The sequence below is a fragment of the Leucopleurus acutus genome (genome assembly GCF_964270905.1).
Source record: "Leucopleurus acutus genome assembly, chromosome: 12".
NCBI lineage: Eukaryota > Metazoa > Chordata > Mammalia > Artiodactyla > Delphinidae > Leucopleurus > Leucopleurus acutus.
The window spans coordinates 72,975,721-72,985,748 of NC_139154.1; the positions used below are offsets into that span (position 1 = coordinate 72,975,721).

A 10,028-nucleotide genomic window follows, 5' to 3' on the forward strand; every position below is an offset into this window, starting at 1 on the left:
ACCTCTGGGAGGGACCTGTGAAGGAGAAGTTTCCACACACTAGGAAGCCCCTTCACTGGCGGAGATGGGGGGTGGCAGAGGGGAAGCTTCAGAGCCACGGAGGAGAGCACAGCAACAGGGCTGCAGAGGGCAAAGCGAAGAGATTCCCACACAGGGGATCCGTGCCGAACAGCACTCACCAGCCTGAGAGGCTTGTCTGCTCACCCGCCGGGGTGGGTGGTGGCTGAGAGCTGAGGCTCGGGCTTTGGAGGTCAGATCCCAGGGAGAGAACTGGAGTTGGCTGCGGGAACACAGCCTTAAGGGGGCTAGTGAGCCACAGCTAGCCGGGAGGGAGTCCGGGAAAAAGTCTGGAACTGCCGAAGAGGCAAGAGACCATTGTTGCGTGGTGCGCGAGGAGACGGGATTCAGAGCACCGCCTAAACAAGCTCCAGAGATGGGCGCGAGGCGCGGCTACCAGCGCAGACACCAGAGACCGGCATGAGATGCTAAGGCTGCCACTGCAGCCACCAAGAAGCCTGTGTGCAAGCACAGGTCACTATCCACACCGCCCCTCCCGGGGGCCTGTGCAGCCCGCCACTTCCAGGGTCCCATGATCCAGGGACAACTTTCCTGGGAGAAGACACAGCGCACCTGAGGCTGTTACAACGTCACTATGGCCTCTGCCGCCGCAGGCTCGCCCCACATTCCGTACTCCTCCCTCCCCCGGGCCTGAGTGAGCCAGAGCCCCCGAATCAGCTGCTCCTTTAACCCCGTCCTGTCTGAGCAGGGAACAGACGCCCTCAGGCGACCTACACGCAGAGGCGCGGCCAAATCCAAAGCTGAACCCCAGGAGCTGTGCGAACAGAGAAAGGGAAATTTCTCCCAGCAGCCTCAGGAGCAGCGGATTAAACCTCCACAATCAACTTGATGTACCCTGCATATGTGGAATACTTGAACAGACAACGAATCATCCCAAAATTGAGGAAGAGGACTTTGGGAGCAACTGTAGACTTGGAGTTTCCTTTTAATTTGTTTCAGGTTTTATGTTTACCTTAGTTTAGTATTTAGAGTTTATTATCATTGGTAGATTTGTTTATTGATTTGGTTGCTCTTTTTTAATATATATATGTTTTTCCTTTTTCTCTTTTCGTGAGTGTGTATGTGTATGCTTCTTTGTGTGATTTTGTCTGTAGAGCTTTGCTTTTACCATCTGTTCTAAAGTTCTGTCTATCCGTTTTTCGTTTTTTCCTTTTTTTTAAGTATGGTTTTTAGTGCTTGTTATCATGGGTAGATTTGTTTTTTGATTTGGTTGCTCTCTTCTTTCTTTCTTTTTTATTAGTTTTTAATTTTTTATTTTTAATAATTTTTTATTTTAATAACTTTATTTTATTTTATTTTTTTCTTACTTTCTTTCTTTTTTTCTCCCTCTTCTTCTGAGCCATGTGGCTGACAGGGTCCTGGTGCTTCTGCGGGGTGTCAGGCCTGTGCCTCTGAGGTGGGAGAGCCAAGTTCAGGACACTGGTCCACCAGAGACCTCCTGGCTCCAAGTAATATCAAACAGTGAAAGCTCTCCCAGAGATCTCCATCTCAACACTAACACCCAGCTCCACTCAACGACCAGCAAGCTACAGTGCTGGACACCCTATGCAAAACAACAAGAAAGACAGGAACACAACCCCACCCATTAGCAGAGAGGCTACGTAAAATCATAATAAGGTCACAGACAACCCAAAACAAACCACCGGACTTGGTCCTGCCCACCAGAAAGACAAGATCCAACCTCATCCACCAGAACACAGGCACTAGTCCCCTGCACCAGGAAGCCTACACAACCCACTGAATCAACGTTAGCCACTGGGGGCAGATAGAAAAACAACAGGAACTACGAACCTGCAGCCAGCGAAAAAGAGAACCCAAACACAGTAAGCAAAATGAGAAGACAGAGAAAGACACAGCAGATGAAGGAGCAAGGTAAAAACCCATCAGACCAAAAAAATGAAGAGGAAATAGGCAGTCTACCTGAAAAAGAATTCAGAGTAATGATAGTAGAGATGATCCAAAATCTTGGAAATAGAATGGAGAAAATACAAGAAACGTTTAACAAGGACCTAGAAGAACTAAAGAGCAAAGAAACAATGATGAACAACACAATAAATGAAATTAAAAATTCTCTAGAAGGAATCAATAGCAGAATGACTGAGGGAGAAGAACAGATAAGTGACCTGAAAGATAAAATAGTGGAAATAACTACCACAGAGCAGAATAAAGAATGAAAAGAATTGAGGACATCCTCAGAGACCTCTGGGACAATATTAAATGCACCAACATTCAAATTATAGGGGTCCCAGAAAAACAACAGAAAAAGAAAGTGACTGAGAAAATATTTGAAGAGATTATAGTTGAAAACTTCCCTAATATGGGAAAGGAAATAGTCAATCAAGTCCAGGAAGCGCAGAGAGTCCCATACAGGATAAATCCAAGGAGAAATATGCCAAGACACATATTAATCAAACGATCAAAAATTAAATACAAAGAAAAAGTATTAAAAGCAGCAAGGGAAAAACAACAAACAACATACAAGAGAATCCCCATAAGGTTAACAGCTTATCTTTGAACAGAAACTCTGCAAGCCAGAAGGGAGTGGCAGGACATATTTAAAGTGATGAAAGGGGAACACCTACAACCAAGATTACTCTACCCAGCTAGGATCTCATTCAGATTCGACAGAGAAATTAAAATCTTTACCAACAAGCAAAAGCTAAGAGAATTCAGCACCACCAAACCAGCTTCACAACAAATGATAAAGGAACATCTCTAGGCAGGAAACACAAGAGAAGGAAAAGACCTACAATAACAAACCCAAAACAATTAAGAAAATGGTCATAGGAACATACATATTGACAATTACCTTAAATGTAAATGGATTAAATGCTCCAACCAAAAGACACAGACTGGCTGAATGGATAGAAAAACAAGACCCATTTATATGCTGTCTACAGAGACCCACTTCAGACCTAGGGACACATACAGACTGAAAGTGAGGGGATGGAAAAAGATATTCCATGCAAATGGAAATCAAAAGAAAGCAGGAGTAACAATTCTCATATCAGACAAAATAGACTTTAAAATAAAGACTGTTAAAGAGACAAAGGAGGACACTACATAATGATTAAGGGATCAATCCAATAAGAAGGTATAACAGCTGTAAATATTTATGCACCCAACATAGGAGCACCTCAATACATAAGGCAAATGCTAATACCCATTAAAAGGGGATATCGACAGTAACACCATCACAATAGGGGACTTTAACACCCCACTTTCACCAATGGAGAGATCAACCAAAATGAAAATAAATAAGGAAACACAAGCTTTAAATGACACATTAAACAAGATGGACCTAACTGATATTTATAGGATATTCCATCCAAAAACAACAGAATACACTTTCTTCTCAAGTGCTCATAGAACATTCTCCAAAACAGATCATATCTTGGGTCACAAATCAAGCCTTGGCAAATTTAAGAAAACTAAAATCGTATCAATTATCTTTTCCGACCACAATGCTATTAGACTAGATATCAATTACAGGAAAAAAACCGTAAAAGACAGACACATGGAGGGTACACAATACACTACTTAATAACCAAGAGATCACTGAAGAAATCAAAAAGGAAATCAATAAATACCTAGAAACAAATGACAATGAAAACATAACGACCCAAAACCTATGGGATGCAGCAAAAGCAGTTCTAAGAGGGAAGTTTATAGCAATACAATTCTACCTCAAGGAACAAGAAACATCTCAAATAAACAACCTAACCTTACATCTAAAGCAATTAGAGAAAGAACTAAAAAAAACCAAAGTTAGCAGAAGAAAAGAAATCAAAAAGATCAGATCAGAAATAAATGAAAATATATGAAGGAAATAGGAAAGATCAATAAAACTAAAAGCTGGTTCTTTGAGAAGATAAACAAAATTGATAAACCATTAGCCAGACTCATCAAGAAAAAAAGGGATAAGACTCAAATCAAAAGAATTAGAAATAAAAACGGAGAAGTAACAACTGACACTGCAGAAATACAAAGGATCATGAGAGATTACTACAAGCAACTCTATGCCAATAAAATGGACAACCTGGAAGAAATGGACAAATTCTTAGAAAAGCACAACCTTCCAAGACTGAACCAGGAAGAAATAGAAAATATAAACAGACCAATCACAAGCACTGAAATTGAGACTGGGATTAAAAATCTTCCAACAAACAACACTCCTGGACTAGATGGCTTCACAGGCGAATTCTATCAAACATTTAGAGAAGAGCTAACACCTATCCTTTTCAAACTCTTCCAAAATATAGTAGAGGGAAGAACACTCTCAAACTCATTCTCCAAGGCAACATCATCACCCTGATAACAAAACCAAAGATGTCACCAAGAAAGACAACTACAGGCCAATATCACTGATGAACATAGATGCAAAAATCCTCAATAAAATACTAGCAAACAGAATCCAACAGAACATTAAAAGGATCATACACCATAATCAAATGGGGTTTATCCCAAGAATACAAAGATTCTTCAATATATGCAAATCAATCAATGTGATACTCCATATTAACAAACTGAAGGAGTAAACCATATCATCATCTCAAATGATGCAGACAAAGCTTTCGACAAAATTCAACACCCATTTATGATAAAAACCCTCCAGAAAGTAGGCATAGAGGGAACTTACCTCAACATAATAAAGGCCATATATGACAAACTCACAGCCAACATCGTTCTCAATGGTGAAAAACTGAAAGCATTTCTTCTAAGATCAGGAAAAAGACAAGGCTGTCCACTCCCACCACTAGTATTCAACATAGATTTGGAAGTTTTAGTCACAGCAATCAGAGATGAAAAGAAATAAAAGGAATCCAAATCGGTAAAGAAAAAGTAAAGCTGTCACTGTTTGCAGATGACATGATACTATACAAAGAGAATGCTAAAGATGCTGCCAGAAAACTACTACAGCTGATCAATGAATTTGTTAAAGTAGAAGGATACAAAATTAATGCTCAGAAATCTCTTGCATTCCTATACACTAATGATGAAAAATCTGAAAGAGAAATTAAGGGAACACTCCCATTTACCACTGCAACGAAAAGAATAAAATACCTAGGAATAAATCTACCTAAGGAGACAAAAGACCTGTATGCAGAAAACTATAAGACACTCATGAAAGAAATTAAAGATGATACAAACAGATGGAGAGATATACCACGTTCTTGGACTGGAAGAATCAACATTGTGAAAATGACTATACAACCCGAAGCAAACTACAGATTCAACGCAATCCCTATCAAACTACCACTAGCATTTTTCACAGAACTAGAACAAAAAATTTCACAATTTGTATGGAAACACAAGACCCCAAGTAGCCAAAGCAACTGAGAGAGAAAAACGGAGCTGGAGGAATCAGGCTCCCAGACTTCAGACTATACTATAAAGCATAGTAATCAAGCAGTATGGTACTGGCAAAATAACAGAAATATAGATCAATGTAACAGGACAGAAAGCCCAGAGATAAACCCACGCACATATGGTCACCTTATTTTTGATAAAGGAGTCAAGAATATACAATGGAGAAAAGACAGCTTCTTCAATAAGTGGGGTGGGCAAACTGGACAGCTACATGTAAAAGAATAAAATTAGAATACTCCCTAACACCATATACAAAAATAAACTCAAAATGGATTAAAGACCTAAATGTAAGGCCAGACACTATAAAACTCTTAGAGGAAAACATAGGCAGAACACTCTATGACATAAATCACAGCAACATCCTTTTTGACCCACCTCCTACAGAAATGGAAATAAAAACAAAAATAAACAAATGGGACCTAATGAAACATAAATGCTTTTGCACAGCAAAGGAAGCCATAAACAAGACGAAAAAACAACCCTCAGAATGGGAAAAAATATTTGCAAATGAAGCAACTGACAAAGGATTAATCTCCAAAATTTACAAGCAGCTCATGCAGCTCAATATCCAAAAAACAAACAACCCAATCCAAAAATGGGCAGAAGACCTACATAGACATTTCTCCAAAGAAGACATACAGATTGCCAATAAACACATGAAAGGATGCTCAACATCACTAAGCATTAGAGAAATGCAAATCAAAACTACAATGAGGTATCACCTCACACCAGTCAGAATGGCCATCATCAAAAAAATGTACAAACAATAAATGCTGGAAAGAGTGTGGAGAAAAGGGAACCCTCTTGCACTGTTGGTGGGAATGTATATTGATACAGCCACTATGGAGAACAGTATGGAGGTTCCCTAAACAACTACAAATAGAACTACCATATGACCCAGCTATCCCACTACTGGGCATATACCCTGAGAAAACCATAATTCAAAAAAAGTCATGTTCCACAATGTTCATCGCAGCATTATGTACAATAGCCAGGACATGGAAGCAACCTAAGTGTCCATCGACAGATGAATGGATAAAGAAGATGTGGTACATATATACAATGGAATATTACTCAGTCATAAAAAGAAATGAAATTGAGTTATTTGTAGTGAAGTGGATGGACCTAAAGTCTGTCATACAGAGTGAAGTAAGTCAGAAAGAGAAAAACAAATACCATATGCTAACACATATATATGGAACCTTAAAAAAAAAGTGGTTCTGAGGAACCTAGGGGCAGGACAGGAATAAAGATACAGACGTAGAGAACGGACTTGAGGGCGTGGGGAGGGGGAAGAGTAAGCTGGGACGAAGTGAGAGAGTGGCATGGACTTATATATACTACCAAATGTAAAACAGCTAGCTAGTGGGAAGCAGCTGCAAAGCACAGGGAGATCAGCGCCTGCTTTGTGACCACCTAGAGGGGTGGGATAGGGAGGGTGGGAGGGAGACACAAGCGGGAGGAGATATGGGGATGTATGTATATGTATAGCTGATTCACTTTGTTATAAAGCAGAAAGTAACACACCATTGTGAAGCAACTGTACTCTAATAAAGATGGTAAAATAAATAAATAAAATTTTTTGGATATCTTAAAAAAAAAAGAGATGACATAGACACAGAGTCTATCTCAAGTTATGTACTGTCTCACAGAAATGATAAATATACGTGATTCAAAATAGCATAAAGTGCCATAAGAGAGGTACAGATAAAGAGCCATGAGTAATCAAAGAAGGGGAAAACTACTTCAACTTGGTGGGGGATATGAGCTGTGCCTAAAAGATAAGGGAGGCTGTGACAATGAGATAACATGTAAAATAGCATTTCTTGGGCAGAAGAAAAAATATAACCAAAATTATGGAAATGAACAAGCAAGGGTGAGTAAGGTTCAGTGAATAATGGAAACAATTTACTTTGGAAGGAGGATTAGGTAAAAAAAAAGAATAGTAGAAAAATGAGGTTACAGACATAGCCAAACTATGGAGAATCTTGAATGGTAAGCTGTATGTTTTTAAATATATTACTTCTAGCCAAGGCCATTACATCCAAATTTCACAAAAAAGAACAAATCACACATTTTAGGTCTATTTATAAGCATATTCATCTAATAGAAGAAAACTTTTTTCATACATAGGAAAACCACACACAAACACACATATAAGAATACTATTCCAAAGACATGAAAAACAACTTCAAGTAAAAACAGATAAGAATCCCCTTCTAAATTTACTGGGTTTTCTCACAGTTACAAATAATGTTAACAGATCCAGATTAATACACAATAATCTGAAAAAATTAACAGAACTGGATATTATCTTTCCGCTTAAGGGAAAGAGAAGCCAAAAGACATGTACTATAATAGCAGGATCGTTCTCTTCAACCTTTAATACCAACTAGTCAACAAGAATAAACTGTTAAGATCTCCCTTAATAAAACCTCCCTATGTTCTAGACTAAAATAGAGAGTACAGACTCAAACAACAAAATACATACAATGTAATAACAAATATGTATGATACATAAACATCACCTAGACCTGAACTGGTAAAACAAAATATCAGCTACAAAAATAAATTTTCAGGCAATTAAGGTAATTTGAAGATGGAATAGATATTTGATGATGTAATTATCGTTAGTATTCTTAGATGTGATAATGGCATTACGGTTATCAGGAAAATGTCCTTATTCTTATAAGTATTTAGCAGTGAAGTCACAACACATGCAGCTTATTTCAAAGGTTTTATTTACTTTTTCTTTTTTTGGTGGTATGCGGGCCTCTCACTGTTGTGGTCTCTCCCGTTGCAGAGCACAGGCTCCGGACGCGCAGGCTCAGCGGCCATGGCTCACGGGCCCAGCCGCTCCGCGGCATGTGGGATCCTCCCGGACCGGGGCACGAACCCGTGTCCCCTGCATCAGCAGGCGGACTCTCAACCATTGCGCCACCAGGGAGGACCAAAAGGTTTTAGATTTAAAAGTATATAAAGAGAAAAAGAGTAAAGCAACTATGGCATAATGTTAATTATCGGACCCATGTGGAGAGTATATAAATGGTCACCATATTCTTTTTTTCTAACTTTTCTGTATGTTTGAAATTTTTCGAAAAATTTGGGGGGGAACTAACCATTCCAGGCAATGTGAAACCACAGCTTGGAGAAAATTAAAAGACCTGGTTATTCTTTTTTTTATATATAAATTTATTTATTTTATTTTTGGCTGCGTGGGTCTTCGTTGCTGTGCACAGGCTTTTCTTCAGCTGTGGGGAGCGGGGACTACTCTTCATTGCAGGTTCGCGGGGCTTCACATAGCAGTGGCTTCTCTCGTTGCGAAGCATGGGCTCTAGGCGCACGGGCTTCAGTAGTTGTGGCACGTGGGCTCAGTAGTTGTGGCTCGCAGGCTTTAGAGCGTAGGCTCAGTAGTTGTGACTCACGAGCTTAGTTGCTCCGCAGTACGTGGGATCTTCCCGGACCAGGGCTCGAACCCGTGTTCCCTGCATTAGCAGGCGGATTCTTAACCACTGCGTCACCAGGGAAGCCCAGACCTGATTATTCCTAAATTAAGTTTTTCTTTGTGACATTTTCCTGCTGATTTTTTAAGAGCATAAATAATACTCCTTGAACCTGGATGTTCTAGCATTCTTTTATAAAGCTAAAGACTACCAAACAGAAATCCTCAAGAAAGAATAATCATTTGTTAAGGTTTCTGCTTTCACATACAGAAACACTGCACTGATGGTCCAAATGAGCTTCCTAAACAGTATTTTGGAGCAGTAGCTCTAGCCTTCAGATCAAAACATTTTTTAGGATACTTGACCTGTTGGATAAACTCATGAAAGCTATTAAATTTCTCCCCAGAAAAATGTACACAGATCCCAAATCTTGTATACAACTTCAGGAGGTCTCACATATGGCTTCCAAAGCCTATACACGAGCTAAAAACCTTTGCCTACTCTTTTCTGAGTGACTCCTGAGAATACTAAAGATGAATAAGGTCGTTTCACGCAGAAAATTTAAATATGCAAGCAATTTTTGTTGAAATAATATTCAACAGCTCTTCTACAGGCACAAAACTTCTGTAGTAAACTTTCTGCTTTTATTCGACAGGTAGAAAGATTTTTTTTAATGTAAAAATAGATTACACTCCCTGCAAATCCAGTTTTCAAACCATAACAAAATGTCTTTCTACGTACCAACTGCGGTACCAATAAACAGCTCGCCTCCGTATCTAGACCACACCAGCCACGATTCCCACCCTCTCTCTTCTTCCTCTCTGCATTTGAAAAACAGAAGAAAGTTCCAATCTTAGAACCACAAAACCCATAAAAGGATTGTGGGTAATGTAGTCCTCTGACCACGCGCACCTCAGGAAAAGTAGGGTGATTTACAGAGGCTGCTGAAAAAATCCATTGCTTAGTTCAGAGGAAGTCAATGCTTCCGGATACCCTAAGCAAGCAAAAAAATAATAATAATAACTGACTGAGCTGGAGTAGGAAAACATTCTTCGAACTGCAAGTCCCAGTGTGCTTTGCGTCCCCAAGCAGGGAGTGCAGACTTCGCGCCTGCGCAGCCGGTTTCTTGCGTCCGGA

At 39.6% G+C, this 10,028-nt stretch overlaps 1 protein-coding gene across 1 annotated transcript in view; it reads right to left on the reverse strand.

Annotated features, from left to right (window-relative positions):
* ASB3 (ankyrin repeat and SOCS box containing 3) overlaps positions 1–10,028 on the reverse strand; it is a 96,966-nt gene that overhangs the window by 62,926 nt on the left and 24,012 nt on the right. The window lies entirely within an intron of this gene.